The sequence below is a fragment of the Equus przewalskii genome, chromosome 8 (genome assembly GCF_037783145.1).
Source record: "Equus przewalskii isolate Varuska chromosome 8, EquPr2, whole genome shotgun sequence".
Classification (NCBI taxonomy): Eukaryota; Metazoa; Chordata; class Mammalia; order Perissodactyla; family Equidae; genus Equus; species Equus przewalskii.
Genome location: NC_091838.1, coordinates 57,426,206 through 57,445,472, shown reverse-complemented (window position 1 = coordinate 57,445,472; position 19,267 = coordinate 57,426,206).

Genomic DNA, 19,267 nt, shown 5'->3' with positions numbered 1-19,267 from the left:
TCTGATCACAACAATGGTAAAAGTCCCCAAGAAAGAGTTCTTGCCTTATAATTATTCTTAATAGTCTAATTATTTTGAATAGTTGCCATTAGTCTTTACCAAACAATTATCTAAATCTAACTTACATATATAATTAGCTTAAAATGGGCAAAAATATGCAACATACTCTATATTTTTTAAGGGAAAGCTCTTTTACTATGCACAAATTACAAGCCAAGTTACTTGCTGGATACTCATTCAAAGACCTTTGGAAAATTTCAAGATGAATAATTCAAAGGAATAAGAGTATTTAGGCCCAATAATTCTTGTGAGAATTACTATTATATCTATTTCTACCCCATAAAGTTAACAAAAGCTATTTTATATTATAGCATTGTTTAATGATGCTTAAGAGGGAAGGAAAGAGTTTCTGGCAAACTTGAGTTCAGTCAATATTTTTAAGACTATATTGAAAGGAGACTACTACATATGAGTATAAACAAGTTCACGAAAAGAAACTTATACTGATAGTGGTGTTGATAGGCTACGCATATAGGAGTGAATAAATAGTGAATGCAGTAAATATAGATGTGTAAATACAGTTAGGATAGAATCATTTGAGAAACTTAGGTAAGAAGAGAACGCACACACTAGGTAAATAGCAAAAGGAAGATACAAGGAAGGAAATATATTTTATTATGAGAAAAATCTGAGTGTATTCATAAACACAGACCAAGAAATTAATAGAGAAGCATAGTTGAAGAAGGTTTGGGGATGATTAATGAAGTGAGGTCTAGGGAAACAAGAGGGGCATGGGAATGTTTTTACCTATTAAACATTACTGTGATGAAGAGATTTCACTGGAGGTCCAACTCCCAGCTCTTCTTCAAGGAAGTAGGCACTCTACTGACTAGAAGGAAAACAGAGTCTCATTTATGGCTATGGTGCATGGCTTGCTGGAAGACTTTCCAGAAAAATGCGAAGATATGCACACTTGGAGCAAATCTTATGTTTTTCACCTAGTCTGTCTGCAAATCACTCTTCAGACAGAAGAGCAAAGCTTTTCAAGTCTTTCAGAAATGAATCCACATTAAAAAAAAGAAGAAAAAAAAACTCAATCAACTAAGCAACAAAAGCAACCAAACAAACAACAAACCTAAAGAAATTCACTTTGGGGTGGTCATAAAAATTGTGCAATAGCTAGGGTAGACCTACTCGTGGTTGTGAGATGTTGCCGAGCTCATTATGAACAAACATATGGACAGAGGTTGAAGACAGTTAAGAGACTCCAAAATTATGACAAACTGTTGGTAAATCAAGACAGAGCCTTCAATGACTATTTATGACGTGAAGGACAAAAGACGGACGGTTCTGAATTGACTTGTGTTCATGTAGGCACAGGATTGATTTTAAAGTAAGGTGTTAAATTTTGGGTTTAACTATGAAATAGAATACTATTCCAGGTTTTTGAGTTAGGAGAAAAACATATTTTATGACTCTCATGAGGTATGTGGGGCAGGAAAATTGAGGTAGAAAGAAACTAAGAATTTGGGGTACCAATAAGAGTGCTGGTGAAATAGTTCAGGTGATGCAGGCCTGAATTAGAAGAACAATAAGACATAGAAAGCTGCCTGGTTTAGAGATATTTTTTAGTGATGCTTCTGAGTAGAGGGCTACAGAATCCCCAAAGAGAAACACAATATTAGAATATCAAAATGCTAGGCAGTAGTTCTTTCAAAAGCAAACATAAGTTTTCCTTTGTTTTAACTTTGGGTCATGACACTCAATCACCCTATAGTCCTGAAAATAATGCAATCTTAACAATGTAGTTTAGTAACAATTGGTTTAGTTGATAACCTTGGCCTATTTGATTAGCTTTTTCTTAGACTTTGCAATCCTTTTCTGTCCAGAATCCCATTATCTGGCATTCCTAGTCTTGAAAACTTCTATTCATTCTTAAATATTGAATTCCAACATCTTATATCCAACTCAACTAAGCATGGAAAAACTTTCCCTTATTTGTCTCCCTTAGTACTCTGAGGAATATATTAGTACTCATAGTGTTTGGGGACTCTGTCTCAACAGATTAAATCTCTCCATGACTTCCCATGGTCATCAGCATGAATCCAATTGCCAAGGTTCAGGTTTCAAGATATTTTATAATACAGCAACAGCTAATGGTTATAACCCGCCTTGCAAACTACCATTCACCCTTTTTCCAAGTTAAATCCACCTCACAGGAGAATCTAAACTTCTCAGGTTTAGAATTCTCAAGGAAGATATACATATATAGGGACAGACATAGCTCTTCCACGCTCAATTTCATTACAACATGTCTCATGTCTGTAAGTTATTTTTTTCTCTCACTTAACTGCTTAAAGAAAAAGAGCTTCCTGAATCTTTGTCCGTATGTGAGCAACTTCAAGCCAGGGCTCTCTATCTTTTACCTTTCCAGCACCTCCTTATTTCATTACTGCTTAATGTGTGAGATGTGCTGTATGATTTTCTCCAATCACCCCTTAGCTCCTGTTCCATGTGGCATACTTATAGCTTCTTGCAGCTGGATTAATATTTCCTACCAGGCAGCTTTCTTGGTGAGGATACCAAAACGAGAGATCAAGCCCGCCTACTTCTCAAAATATTGACTTGGACCACACATTGGAAGGGCTTGCAGTGCCCTGTTGTCTCATGTCATCTCCCTGCCATTTCTATCCAATTCATTTAGTCTCCAGCTCAGATTTGCAGAAACGATAGCCCAACAAAACTACTAAAGATTATTAAATAAGACAAGGTGCATTTCTACCATCTTCTAAGCACTCTACCTCATCAGGGATGGTTACTTTGAATCTGCTGTCTTGCTTAATTCTACAGCAGTAGGGGAGGCAATGTCCCTGCACCTCCCTTTCAGAAAAGAGAAGGGAAAAGTCAGTCTCCCACAAGAAAGATTAATCCTTGTTTCTAGGACATCTCCTTAAACTCCTACTTTTCTTTGTGTAAATCTAGGAAATGTAATGGTAGCAGTGTGTGAAAAATTACAAAGTCCTGATATGGTATGTCTGCTGGGTTCATTTTCTTAGTAGTTATCTTTAGCATATGGGGGTGTTGAGTGCCTATTATTTTCAGCCACAAGGCTTTTACCACAATTCTAAGACAACATGAAACCTACCATTCATTATCCTATTAGATATTTCAATTTATAATTGCAGTTTAAAATTTTTGAAGAGATTCAATTAATCAAATATATAGTCAATGTTTAAATGCTCAAGAAAAATTGGCTTTCAAAGTGTTGTTCAATAAGACATGAATTTAATAAATGAAACATTAAACAATGGAAAAATAGCTGTGGCTGTTCTTTTCCATGCACAAACATCTCCTCAGATTTTCAAGAATATTTACAAACATACCTGAATGCCAGGACATACCAGAAATCATGCTACCCCTACACAGTGGTCTCTATCGCTAATATTTTGACATATACTTATCTTCCTAATCAGGCTTACTTACTCATATTTAAATACCAATTAGTAGATGTCTCTGTTTCCTTCATAAACTTTGTAGCCTGATCTTTCTTCTCTATTTCTTAATATCGCACACATTCTGCCTTGAACTTAAAACTTTCAGCAGTGTAAAGTTTCTTGACATAATAAAGTTATATATTGATCCATAAAATACTTGCCTTAATATAAGTATAACCTCTTATCTGAAACATAGTGGCCCCCTTTTTATAACCTCAGACACACTAGCATCTTAAATCATTATTATAGCAACCTATTTTTAAATTGAGACTCCTCATTCATGCTTGTTTTTGTTTTTGAAATTTTGTTTTATATTCTTGATTTTGTTTTACAAACATCCCATAAGGCATTCCCACTAGCTTTAGGATGGTGGTATTTAGGCTTTCTAGTTGGGTTAGTAGCTGGTGGAGAAAAAGAAAATTCTAGAATCACAGATGTGAGTGAGGCACGGGGAAAAGTCTAGAGTACCCACCTCCCACTGCATCTGCCCCACGGAAGCCCTGATAGACTCATGGTTGCCTTCTGACCCAGCACTCACGGTCCAGCTCTGTCTTGTTTTGGCTTCCTGGAATGTTTGGGGAAAATCAGAAAGCCTGGGTTTCTGTGAGAAGAAGTAGCTGTTTCCTCTATCAGACCTCAGCTCACCTACACGGAAAGAGGGAACATCAAGACTGAAAGGTCATGATGTAGCTCTGCAACATTGAGCAGCTGGCAGAGGATTTGTGTTTTAGAATCTAATTTCCTACTAGCCTAGTTCTAAAATACTCTAAAGATATATAAGGCACTCATCTCAAAGTTTCCAGAGAAGAACCATGTCCCTAATAAACAAACAAACAAGCAGATAACAACTATTATAGAATCCTTAGAGACTGGCATCAATGTGAATTAGGCATAGTTATGGCTGGGAATATGACCAAAAAGAAGTGAGGAATCCTGTGAGCTGATATTATAAGGTGAGTAACAGAAACCTATGTTGTGAGTGATTAATCTAGTGACAGTGTATAGGAGAATTTTGTACACAGAAATTGAGCCAGTTATGCTATTTTATTAGTTTGAAACTTTGTATAACATCAGAAACACACAAGATTTTTTAGAGTAGTAAAAAGATCATAACTTTAAAAAAGTTGACAAACTTTTAGATAAAGGAAGGTAGCCTGCGTTATTTCTTCTGTTTTATAGTCTGCTACGGTACTAGAGAATTAGGAGTCCAAAGAGATGTTCAAAGGTAATAAGCATTATGATAAGTGTTTAAATAATATCTTCTGGGAATACCTGGAAAAAGAGATTAATCTAAGAGAAGTTTCAGAAAGATTAGTAAGGGAAATGTTGGGGCTGGTGATAATAGGTAGAATTTTAATAGGTACACATAGCTAAATGTTTGCATATCTATTATCACACACTGTCAATGAGCTGCTCAAGGGCAAGTATTTTCTTTCATTTAACAACAACAAAAAAATCATTTAGTGCTTTATTTGGCTCCTAAAGCTGGGAATGCCTTCAAGGAAGTCACAGGTTAATAGAGAATAAATGAAGGAAGACTATAATTTATACACATGAAATGACTAATGCAAGAAGAGATATAAGCGTAAAGTACTGAAATAACATGGTAGGAATGGCATAAGGAAAGCCAGGGTAGCCTTTTCAGAAGATTAGAACATTGAGGTGATTTTTGAAGTCTGAATGAGAACTTATCAGTTGCAGTATAGGAGTTTTTGAGGAGGTGTGGGAAATATATTTGAAAAAATTTTTAAAAAACATTGACATATATACATGTTTGAAAAGAAAATATTGATGAATGGTTTTTTTGTCTTAAAACTACACTAAACAAATTACATAAACTAAGACGTCATAGAATATTGAGGTTAAGTGTGTGGAGATGAGAATCCCATTGCAAGAGATTAAATAACCTGGGGCAAGTTACTTATTCTCTGTCTGCCTCAGTTATCCCTCTATAAAACGGATAATGGTACTCTGACACTGGAAAAATGGCCACAGATTCTTCCCATCCTTGTCTAATACCCATTTTGCAAAGTGAATTTGCAGCTTCTTCTATCAAAACGTGGAGTCTATGAATTTTCAGCTTCTCCCATTAAAATGTGAGTCTATCTCCCCCTGCTGAATCTGGAACTGACTGTGAATGGTTTGGTTGATGGGATGGTAGCAAACATGAACGAACGACACAAGCAGAGACTTGTAAAGTGCTTCATGCACTTGGGCTTGCTAGAAAAACTGTCCTGTTGAGCCTGGATCAAATTGTCAACTTATAAAACTATGATCTAAATATGTATATCGATCAACATATAAAACTATGATCTAAAAAGACTCACTTTGGGGTAATTTGTTAAATAGCAAATGTTAACTGATGTACTTAGTATTTGTAGGAGTCTTGGGAAAGAAACATTCCCATACAATAAAGGGAAATATGTAAGATGCTAAAAAAATTCTTTTTCATAAATTTGACTATATCTATCAAAATTTGAATGCAATTTTATGTGGTAATTCTATTTCCAGAAAAGTACATTACAGATAAACTCAGTTAATAGTAAAAGGAGATATGTACAATGATGTCTATATGATAGTTATTTGCAATAGCTAAAAAAGAAGAGACAAACTAATTGTTTATCCAAGGAATTGATAAAGAAATTATGGTCCTCCAAACAACTGAATATACCATGCAGTCTTTTAAAATTAATGAACTAAAGCTTGAGGGACTTGACAAGATAGCAACATAGGAGGGTACTGAGCACTCCTCTTCCCACTGACACACAAAATGTACAGCTACACACTGAGCAATTCCCTCCGAAAAAGGTCCAGAAACTAGATGAAAGACTCCTACACATTGGGTGAAGGAGAAAATACCCACTGAAAGGGGTAGAAATGGCTGAGACACTCTCACAGTAAACCTCACCCCTGGCACAGAGCCATATAATCAGGTGGGAAACCTCAACTCTCAGTTTCTCCCTGAGGAGCAAAGGATTTGGACCCCACAATTAGCACTCCAAATTTTAAGACTCCCACACAGGGACAGGCCCCTCACAAATATCTAGCTCTGAAAACCAATGGGGTTTGCATCCATGAGATCCAAAAGAATATAGCAAACAAAGAAGCAATTGTCAATGAGATCAAGAGCATTCATCATGCTCGTCCCCTCTCAGTGCAGGGGCAACAGGCAAAAACACCCATTTCCCACTCTTTCCCTGAAAGGGGTTAATCTGCATACTTTAAAAGCTGCTGACTGAGGCCCAGGCTTCTAATTTAGCAGCTGTCTAGAGGCTGGCTCGGAATCGCCCCAGAGAAGAGGGAAACCTACAAATGCCTTTCCCCCTTCTCCCTCCAGCCCACTCCAAGTCACCAGTATCTTCTCAGAAGGAGCTTGTACACACATTGCACCTCAGATATTATGGCAGCCACCCAAGAGATGGGTCTCTGCATTGCCTGGCTCTGATAGTCAAAGGAGTTTTCGTTTATGAGTCCCATGACTGTGGAAAACAAAGAAGCAGTTCTTAACCAACTATTCCCCAGGGCTCACCTCAGCAGGCAAAATTGCCTATCTCCCAATCTTTCCCTGAAAGGGCTTTATCTGCCTATTTTAAAAGCTACTGCCTAAGGACTAGGCTTCTAGTTTAGCCAGCATTTACGGGCTGGCTGTGATCTTCCCAAGGGACTGGGGAAGACAATGGACACCTCTGGTACCTTCTCCCTCCAGCCAGTTCCAAGAATAAAACTAAGTCACTAGTATCTCCTGGAAGGAGCTTGTACACACATCTAGCACCCCAGTATTTGTGGCTGCCGCCAGCAGGATGTGCCCCAGGATCACATAATTCTGACAGCCAATGGGGTTTTTCTTCATGAATCCCACAGGACTGAAGCAAAAAAGAAGTTCTTAATGGGCACAGAAGCACTCCACTACAGCTAGACACCCAGGCCCAGTTCAGAGGAAGCCAGTAAAAATGCCCATCTCCCAGTTTTTACCTTGAAGTGGCTTAGACATATACTTTCCAAGCTACTGTCTGAGAATCCATCTTCTAATTAGCTTGTATCTAGGTGCTAAGTGTAGTCTTCCCCTTTGGGATACTGACAGGTCTTGGCATATCCTCAAATACTAGGAGCCATAAAGAACAAAGAAGGCAGCTGGGAGGATCACAAAATTTTGAAAGACAACGAGGAGCTTGGGCCAGACTGATTGATGAAGTTCATCTCTTACATGAAACCACTATTAAGATGGGGAGAGGTGACTGTTTTATCTAATGTGCAGAAACCAACCCAGAGAGTCAAAGAAAATTAAGAAATAGAGGAATATGTTTCAAAGAGAAGAACAAGAAAAATATCCAGAAAGAAATTTAATGAAAGGAAGATAAGTGATTTACCTAATAGAGAGTTCAAAATAATGATTATAAAGATACTTACCAAGGTCATCAAAGCAATACATGAATGAACTGATAATTTTAACAAAGAGAGAGAAAATATAAAAAAGTACCAAACAGAAACCACAGAGCTGAAGAATACAATAACTGAACTCTAGTATGAAGGTTAAAAGATAAAAATGTTAAAATAAGTAACCACAATAATTTGTTAATGGATACACAATGTAAAAAAAATAAATTGCCACACAAAAAACATAAAATGTGAGGTGGGAGCATAATATTATAGAGTTTTTATGTGTATTCAAAAGTAAATTGTTATCAGCTCAAAAGAGACTGTTATAAATACAAGATGTTATATGTAAGCTTCATGGTAATCACAAAGCAAAAGCCTGTAGTAGACACACCAAAAATAAAGAAAAAGAAATCAGAGCACTTTACTGCAAAAAAAAAAAAAAAAAAAAAAATCATCAAATCACAAAGGAAAAGAGCAAGAGAGGGAGAAACAAACAAAGGAGTTAAAACTAACCAGAAAAAAATTTACAAAGTGGGAATAGGAGTCCATACCTGTCAATAACTACTTTAAATGTAAATGGACTGAATTCTCCAAACAAATGACATACAGTGGCTGAGTGGATAAAAGAAAAGAAGACCCAACTATGTGCTGCCTATGAAAGACTCATTTCAGTTTTAAGGACATAAATAAGCTGAAAGTGAAGAGATGGAAAAAATTATTCCATTCAAATGGAAACCAAAGAAAGCAGAGGTAGATATACTTACATCACTCAAATAGACGTTAAGGTAAAGCCTGTAACAAGAGATAAAGTCATTAGATAATGATAAAGGGGTCAATTCATCAAGAGTATATAACATTTGTAAATAGTCATGCACCCAATATAGAAGCACCTAAATATATAAAGCAAATATTAACAGACCCAAAGAGAGCAATAGACAGCAAAGCAATAATAGCAGATTACTTCAGTATCCCACTTTCAACAATTGATAGATCATCCAGACAGAAAATCAATACGGAAACATTGGAATTAAATGACATGTTGGGCCAGAAGGAACTAACAGACATTTACAGAACATTCCATCAAAAAGCAGCAGAATACACATTCTTCTCAAGCACACACAGAACATTCTCCAGGATGGACCATCTGTTAGGTCAGCAAACAAGTCTTAATAAATTTAAGAAGACTGAAATCATATCAAGCATCTTTTCCAACCACTATAGTATGAAACCAGAAATAAATTACCAAAAAAACTAGAAAATTCACAAAATGTGGAGATTAAACAACATGCTCCTGAACAACCAATGGGCCACAGAAGAAATCAAAAGATAAATCAAAAAATATCTTAAGACAAATGAAAATGGAAACACAACATACCAAAAGTTGTGGGATGCCGCAAAAGCAGTTCCAAAGAGGGAAGGTTACAACGATAAACAGCTACATTTAGAAAAAAGAGTGATCTCAAATAAATAACCTAACTTTATACCTCAAGGAATTAGAAAAGGAAGAACAAATTAAGCCCAAATTTAGTAGAAGGAAGAAAATAACAAAGATCAGAGAAGAAATGAAATGGAGACTAAAGACAATAGAAAAGATTAATGAAACTAAAAGCTGATTATTTGAAAGATAAAATAGACAAGTTTTTGGCTAGATTTACCAAGAAAAAAAGAGCAAAGACTCCAATAAATAAAATTATAAATAAGAGAAGACATTAAACCGATACCACAGAAATGCAAAGGATTATAAGAGGCTACTATGAACAATTTTACACCAACAAATTGGACCTAGAAGCCTAGAAGAAATGGATACATTCCTAGAAACATACAACCTACCAAGACTGACTCATAAAGAAATAGAAAATCTGAACAGACAAAGTACTAGAAAGGAGACTGAATCAGTAAAGAAAGACTCTCAACAAAGAAAAGCCCAAGACCAGAAGCCTTCACTGGTGAATTCTACGATCATTTAAAGAACTAATACCAAACTTTCTCAAACTCTGCCAAAGAATGGAAGAGAAATGAACACTTTCAAGTTTTTTTACAGGGTCAGCATTACCCTAACTCCCAAACCAGACAAGGATGTTACAAGAAAAGAAAATTCCAGGCCAATGTCCCTGATGAACATACATGCAAAAGTCCTCCTTGTTTCCTATTCCGATGGAGAGAGCACTGGGAAATCTCCAGCAGTGATTAGAAGATTGCTTGGTGGGGTGGAATTTGGTAAGTCCCAAGTTCATTAAAGATGTTCTCCTTATCTGTGAAAAAGCCTGATAAACTATCCTTGCTAATAAACAGAGTATATTTTCTCAGAAACTAATTTTGCCAGAATTGGTAGATAGTTATATATAAAAATATGGAGTATTATTGCTTTTCTAATATAGAGACCACTATTTTTTTCATGAAAATACCTTATTTTTCATAAGGCCTAAATTGTATATATTAAAATCTCACTTATTTCAGACATTGATGCTTTCTGACTCATTCACTCTATGAAGTTGTTTCTTATTACACTCTTTCATCTAAAAAATTGAACTAGCAAATTCTTTGTTTACCCTTAAATGCTATGTATATTTATTCTTAAATAAATCTGGGGTATATATTAACTTGAGGCATTGTTAGACAGTTGTCTGTATTAAATGCTTAAATGTCTTCTGTGGATGTTGAGAGTCAAGAGGACAAAGTAAAAATTCTTAAGCTTGGTTTTTATATAGATTCATCCCCTCTGCCTAGGCTTCAGCCCTGATACTTTCTCAAACTTTTATTTCCTGGCTAAATCTACCTCATAATTGAAGACTTTGTCATTTAAATCCCCCAGAAATTCTTCTCTGGAATTTATAGCTCAGTTGTATGCATTATTGTCATAGCCTATGTCACATTTTCTTGCTTTTGATTTTCCCCACATAAACAGTAAACCCCAGAAGAGTGAGCTCTGGGCTCTGTATTTAGTCATTTAACATATATACATCACATACCTACCAGTACTGTGTGGCATTGGAAAGAGAGTTCACAGAAGTCAGATAGGGATTCTGTCCTTATAGAGCTTATATTTTAGATGAAAGGAAAGATCAACAATACAAGTAAATTCAGTTATTTGGTCACAATTGCAATCAGTGTTCGGAAGGAGAAATGTCAGAAACTATGTGGGGACCTGGAATTGGCCACCCAAGATATGTCTCTTTGGCATGATGATTATTTGAGGATACTTACTTTGCAGACAGGAAAGAAACTGAAAAGTAGAATTTACTTACCCTTTGTAAGAGACTTTTACATTGTAAAGGAACTCTCCATCTATAAAGATATCTCTAGAAACTCTTAATCAATGGGGAAGGTAAGGACTTAAATCTGCATTTGTTTATTGTGCTTGTCTGATAACCTCCTGTAACTGACTTCCCTCCCCCTCCCAAAATTGGCATTTCCTTCAGGATTAAGCATCTTTCCTTAGGCTAGGAACTGATTCCTGCACTCACATGTGACCACCCAGCTCAAGACAATAGAATTTCCTCCTGCAGACCCACTACCTGCTGTGTCTATCAAGTGCTGTGCTGACAGGGTAATCTTGTGACTATTGTGGGAGGGACATTTCAATCATATGTGAAATATGCTGTTTGGGGGGTATATAACCACTCTGTGCACTCCACTTCTTCGGTGCCCTTTCTTCCTTCGGGAAGAAAGGCCCCGGGCCATGGTCCTCATAAAGCTTTGTTTAATTTTCTCTTGCTATTCTGTCTCATGTGAATTTAATTCGTTCTCTGGCCAGACGAACCCACTTTGGATAGAGGAAAAGTCTTCCTCCCCTACAACTACAAATAAACAAAAATTGAGTTCTTAATAGAAAACAACTTTGGTAGTAGGACTATGTATTACAATGAAGAAAGAAACTCACTTTTACTTCACTGTTAAACATCTGCTAGATGCTGTGAACAGAGCTAAGCCCTGGGGAAATGGAGACAGATGGCATATATTTTGTCTAATCCTCAAAGCTATCTTTTAAGGTAAGTAATAGTAATTCATTCTTGACTTAAGATTAAATACTGTGTCCCAGGTCATAAAGGTAAAAAGTGGTGAGGTAAGATTTGAATCCAGGCCCAGTGAATTCAGAGACCCAGTTCTATAAATTACACAGGCTGCTTCCTGAAAGACTACTATGTGGGCACAGTAGAGGAGCTTGTGTAGTATCAATTTTGCCCTGGGAGCTGCATTCCCTCTGTTTATTCCCCAGATCTTCTTTTCTTGGTTATATCCTCTGGCTCCAGTCTTCAGGCCTGGATAAACGTCTACTTTCCAGATTCTTCCTTACGCATTATAAAAAACAGGTTTTATTTATAAGAAATAGTTTAACGTTCAGACATCTTTTAATATAATTTATTACATCAATAACATTTTCAATGGATTCCTCATATATCAGATTTAAACTTTCCTTGAGAAAAGCATTCTTTTTTTTTTTTCCCCCATCTTAACCTTTTTTTTTTTGGTTTGGTGAGGAAGATTGTCCCTGAGCTAACATCTGTGCAAATTTTCCTCTATTTTGTATGTGCAACACCAGCACAGAATGGCTGGATGAGCAGTGTGTAGGTCCGTGCCTGGGATACAAACCCATGAACCCAGGGCCACCAAAGTGGAGTGCGCGAACTTAACCACTATGCTGCTGGGCCAGCCCCCATCTTAACCATTTTTAAATATACAGTTAAGTAGCGTTAAGTATGTTCACATTGTTGTGCAACAGATCTCCAGAACTTTTTCATCTTGACAACTAGAACTCTGTACCCACTGAGCAACAACTCCTCATTTCTACCTCCTCCCAGCCCCTGACAACAACCATCATACTTTCTGTTTCTGTGAATATCACTACTTTAGATACCACATTTTCCAGAGTGTTTTGAAATTCAAATTTCATTCAAGAAGATAATAGATTGTTGCATAATAGCAAAAAAAAAAGTAAATGCACTAAAAAAAACTTTCTTTAATCTGAATTTTCTATTGTAAAGTAAAATATGAAAAATTAAAACAAAATTAAAATAGTGGAGAGACAGATAAATAGATAAACATATTCCAAATAATCTACCCTCCATAAAAATAGAGCAAAATTTAGAAAGCAAAGCTGTTTCGACTTAACTTTCTGCTTCTTTTTCTGTTTCCTACCCTTACTTATGAATTCCTTGAAGGTTGCTGATCAATAAGTGGAATAGATTTGAATCTGTGAGGTCAAAGTAAGTAGAAATAATTTAGTGTACCTTCCTCTTTGCTGCTGAACCTTATTTACTCTGATCCCTTACTGGGTATTTTCTTTCCTGGCTAAAACATAATCAGTATCTTTGGGGACGTGAACTAAGTCTGCAATATTCCTTCACTCCAGCTCCTAGCTCTTCAAGATTTAATGAATCATGTAAATGAAATTCATGATATTTGGGTCTGAATATTTCTGAGCCTCAATTTCACAACCATAAAAGTTATAGCCATGAACTCTGATATCATTTCTACATCTGAGGTAAAGATTCTTTCTTAGATACATAGGTAAATTGCTCCACTAGAGTCCATTAAGTTTGGTAACCTAGATATTTTGATGAACTTTGTGGGAGCTGATTCAATGGAGGGTCAAAGGCAGCCAACCTATATGATAGGCTGAGGATGGATAAGCATTCATGAAATGGAGACAGAGTGTAGATAATTTTATTCTGGTAGTTGAGAGAGAAAGTAGAATGAAAGTAGTACCTGGTGGGTGATGTAAGGTAATAGAAAAGTTTTGTTTGGGGGAAAGACTTATCTAATTTCCTTAATTGAGTATAAATGCAATCCCAGCTTGCAAAAAATATCTTGACCTAACAAGTTAAAGAGGGAGTAGAGAATTAAAAAAATAATGATCGTCTGAAATAGAACATAAAGGAAAATAACTAAGACTATCACTGTGCCTGAGGCAGCCTTATTATAAATGTCTACTTTATTAACACTCTCAAAAGATAAGGGTTGCTTAGAAATGTCCCAGGCTCGACATGGATAGATGTGACTCACATTTCATTGAGGCAGTTGACTTGAAGGATGTAGGGGCTGGTTTGTTTTAATTGCAAGAAGAGTAAAAAGCAATGCCTCTTTTATCCAAGCTATGCTAAGTCTAATAAGGAGCTGTCTGTGGGTTTGTTCATTTGGCCAAGTAAGATTAGAGAAGATTTGATGCTGCATTCATTTGGATATATATATTGTCAAACGCCAAAGTCTTTCTTTTGACAGAAGTTCGGTGCTCAATTTACAGTTCTCAATTTAAAAACCTACTTTCCTTTGGAACGTCCCCATGTCCCTTACTCCTGTAGTTTTCTTACTTCTTTTCAAGACATTTTACCTAAAAGGAAAGAGTTTTATATCAGGGGGCTTTTTTTCTTATCTTAGAGATCTAGGTTGTGTTAGAATGAAAAGTTTACTTTAAAATTTTATTTACTGACCAGCATAGATACATTGACATTCTTTCTGTGCTGGTCAGTAAATAAGGTCTAAGCAAGGAACAATCTTATACAAGATCCCTTATGAAAGCACAAAAGTATTTGTTTCATTTTATACACTTAGAGGAGTGTTTTCTTTGTCATAGAAATTTCTCTAAGTATTCAGATGCTCTCTTGAATAACTTTATTAATTTATACTTCCTCCAGCAATGTATAAGGACTCCTAGTTTCCTCTTTCCTATACTTTTGATATATTACTTGACTTTTTCATTTTGACCAACTTGATGGTTTCAAGTAGAATCTTATTGTTCCTCTAACTTTTACTGCTTTGTTGGCTAGTGATTTTGAGCATCTCTTTACCTCTTTCTTGGTCAGCCTTTCCCTACTGGGAATTTCCTACTTAGAGTTTTTGTGCATTTTTTTCTCTTATGTTTCTGACTTTTTATAATTAATTTTTGCAACTGATCCATGCATATTCTAGAAAGTAATGTGCCAGGGTTTTTTTTTGGATAGTTAATCAATATATTGATTTTAAAATAGTGCATTTGTTAATCATAATATTATGATCCCAGGATGTAAATATTCTATAAATTTACCTTTCATATTTTCTGTGAAATAAAACAAAGATATCTGAAAGCTAAAAGTATATATGTCAAAGAATGATTACAAAATCTTTCCGCACAAATATTGTTTTATTTTTAATTTTTAACCAAGATTGTTGAAAGATGGAAGCTTATCTTTTGATCCCATTTATAGAAACCAAATGTTGATATCCCAAGGAAAGAAAGGAACTTAGAATTGAGTAGATATAAACAGAAAGTCTTTAACTATCCCCAAACTTGGCCACATAGAGATACAATCATTTCAGAAAAGCTGTCTTTAATAACATGCACACTAATCAGCTGAGACAATCTTTTTAGAGTACTATCTCAGATATCCCCTGGATTATGAGCTCATACATAAGCTGATCCTATAATGTATATTCCACTGTGATTAAGTACCCGTATATACACCTGGCTTCTTTTAGAATTTAAGGACAGCAAATCACTCAATGGGTCACATCCTAGGTCACTAGCCAAAATAACTCTCCAGAATCACCTACTTTCTATCTCCTTTTCAAATACCACATCCCCACCTATATTCACCACTTTCTTCTTTCTTTCCCCCAGCCCAATCACTTGCTCCTTGTGTTACCACACCCTTTCTCTACAACAGATTGCTTCATCTGGATATGACTGCAGAGCATATTTAAGAGAAAATTGAGACAGATGCTTGATCAGAGTGAATTCTGAAAGGTCTTGAGCTCTTAGGGCTGCTCCACTGTTTGGTGTGGAGTGAAGAGTAAGCCAAGTCTCAAGGGATGTGTTTATAACTAGGTAGTGCCAGATACTCTCACACTGGACCAGGTCATGGCAAAAGCAGAATTTGAGTTATAAGAGTACAAACATGTAGTTGTTTCTTACTGGTTGATGCCAAACCAAGTCTGAGTGAAGCAGTGGTTGATCTTTTTGATTTTTTTCTTTGACTCAATGGTTGTTCAGGAATCTGTTGTTCAATTTCCACATATTTGTGAATTTTCAGCTTTCCTTCTTGTCATTAATTTATATTTTCACACCCTTGTGGTCAGAAAAGAAACTTTGTATGATGTCAATCTTATTAAATTAACTAAGACTTGTTTTATGACCTATTATATGATCTATCCTGGAGAATGTTTTGTGTACAGTTGAGAAGAATGTGTTTTCTGCTGCTGCTGGATGGGTTGTTCTGTATATGTCTGTTAGGCCCATTTTGTCTAAAGTATGTTCCAAGTCCAACATTTCTTTGTTGATTTTCTGTCTGCATGATCTATCTATTATTGAAAGAGGGGTAAACTACTGATGCTGTGTCATAGGGAAGAGTCTTTCCATCTTTGATCCCTTTTCTTTCTATTCCATGAAATAAATCAATATCATGGCAATATATTCTTGTCTTTTACTTATTAAATCTTGGAAGTTTGCAGAGAAACAAAGTGTGCAAGGCTACACACAGTACAAAGGAAAATATTTATATACCAAATTTTTGGCAATGTATATCAAGTTAACATCATTTGATCAACTAATATATTCAGAATTCATTCAATTTTACACACGTAAAAAATGCAAATGTAAGGACACTTCTTACTCAATTATAATAGAAAAGAATACAAAATAAATAACACAGAGAATGGAATACTATACTCTCCTTTAAAAAGTATGAGGTAGATAGATATAAATAAAAAGATATAATTCTAGGGAGTGACATCAGCAACATGGCATAGTAAGCTGTTCCCTTTATCTCTCCCCTTTTGAACTACAACTAAGTGAACATTCAGAGGAAACCCACACAGCACAACAGGGCTCCTGAGAGACCCACACAGCTATACATCTGAAGGTGGATTAACTGGCCCTCAAGGGAGTGGTGGAGATAGATGACCACTCCTTGCCCTTCCCTGGCAGCCCTGTGCATGTGCACGAATGCTTTCCAGCCTGGCAAAAATACTCATAGTAATGCTGTGCCCCAAAAGCAGGAATCCACCCCAAGGCAGCTGTAGGAAGAGGCAGTGGCAGCCCTTAGCCCACTCATGATTGCTTTCTCAGCAGTGGGGGAGCCCGCCATGAACTTATACCCCCAAGGAGTGGCCCTGACTCAGACCCCACAAGGAAGCCCCGCCCACCAAGCACAGTCTACACAAGTGCCTCAATGCTCTCCAGGCCAGTACAAGTGCCCCTATTACGCCCACAACTTCCAGAAGACAAGGAGGAAACAGAAACTCAGGTCATCTTTCCCCCTAGCAGTAGCAGGTGGAATATGTGAATTAATACTACCGCAAATATGCTGACAAAATAAAATTAGTTCACCAAACACCATGAGAAACTACAGCAACACTTCAGACCAGAAGGAAAATGACAATTCTCCAGAAATCAACCTTGAAGGCACAGAAATTTACAATTTAAATGACAGAGAATTCAAAATAGCTGCCATAAAGAAACTCAATGAGTTACAGGAACAATAAGAAAGGCAGTTCAATGAGCTCAGGAATAAAATTAATGAGAAGAAGGAATACTTCACCAAAGACATTAAAACTATAAAAAACCAAATTGAAACTATTAAAAAAAAACAAGCAGAAATTTAATAAACAATAATCTAGAATCCTTAAAAAGTAGAATTGATGTTATGGAGGAAAGAATTAGTGAGTTAGAGGATATAAATATAGAGACACTACAGGTGGAGGAGGAGATAGAACTGAGATTTTTTTTTTAAATGAAGGAATTCTTTGAGCATTTTCTGACACAATTAGGAAAAGCAACATAAGGATTATAGGTATTCCACAGGGAAAAGACAGGGAGAAAGGAGCAGAGAGCTTGTCCAAAGAAATAATAGTTGAGAATTTCCCAAACCTGGGGAAGAAACTGTATTTACAAATACATGAAGCTAATAGAACGCCTAACTACATCAATGTAAAAGACCTTCTCCTAGGCATATAATAGTAAAACTGGAAAAGTCAACGACAAAGGAAAAATATTAAGTGCAGCAAGGAAGCAGAAAATAACCTACAAAGGAACCCCTATCAGGCTTTCAGTGAATTTCTCAGCAGAACTTACAGGCCAGGAGAAAATGGAATGATACATTCAAACCACTAAAAGACAAAAACTTTCAGCCAAAAATACTCTATCCAGTGAAAATTTCCTTCAGATATGATGAAGAAATAAAAGCTTTCTCAGATAAACAAAAGCTGAGGGAATTCATCACCACTAGACCTCCTCTACAACAAGTGATTAAAGATGCCCTCACACCAGAAACAAAAAGGGAAAGGTATACAAAGCTTTGAGCAAGGGGATAAGTAGACAGAGAAAATCAGAAAACTGAGCTCTCTATCAGAACAGGGAAGCAAATACTCAATTATAACTTAAAAGATAAAGGGAAAGAAAGCATCAAACATAATTATAAACACTTCAGCTTAGTCAAAAACTCCCAACACAAAGCAGAATAATTTTTGTCAGCCATAACTCAGAAGGGGAAGAGGAAAGGGATGGAACCTACTTAGGCTAATGGAGATAAGAGGCTATGAGAAAATGGACCATTTAATCTATGAGATCTTTTAAACAAACCTCATAGTAACCACTAAATAAAAAATTGGAGCAGAGCCCTAATTAATAAAAGGAGAGAAAATTGAGAAAACCTCCTCAGAAAACCACCAAAATGAAATGGCAGTCAGAAATACAAAGCAAGAGAAACAACGGCAACATAAAACAACTGAAACACAAGAGATAAAATGGCAATATTAAGCCCTCATATATCAATAATCACTCTAAATGTAAATAGATTGAATTCTCCAATCAAGAGACATAAAGTAGCTGGTTGGATTAAAAAACAATATACTGCCTCCAGGAAACACATCTCAGATATAAAGACAAACATAGGCTCAGAGTGAAGGGATGGAACACAATACTGCAAGCTAATGGCAAACAAAAGAGATCAGGTGTTGCCATACTTATATCAGACAAAGCAGACTTTGAGATTAAAAAGGCAATGAGAAACAAGGAAGGGCAGTATATAATGATAAAAGGGACACTCCCAGAAGCACCAAAGTAGATAAAGCAACTATTAACAGACCTAAAAGGAGACATTAACAGCAACACTATTAAAGTAGGGGACCACAACAACCCACTTACATCAATGAACAGACCATCAAAACAGCAGCTCAACAAGGAAATCGTGGATTTAAATGAAACACTTGATCAGATGGACTGAATAGATATATAGAGACCATTCCATCCAAAAACAGCAGAATACACATTCTTTTCAAGTGCACACAGATTCTTCTCAAAGATAGGCCATATGTTGGGGAAAAAGGCAAGCCTCAATGAATTTAAGAAGATTAAAATCATCTCAAGTGTCTTTTCCAACCGCAATGTTATGAAACTAGAACGCAACTACAAGAAAAATAACTGG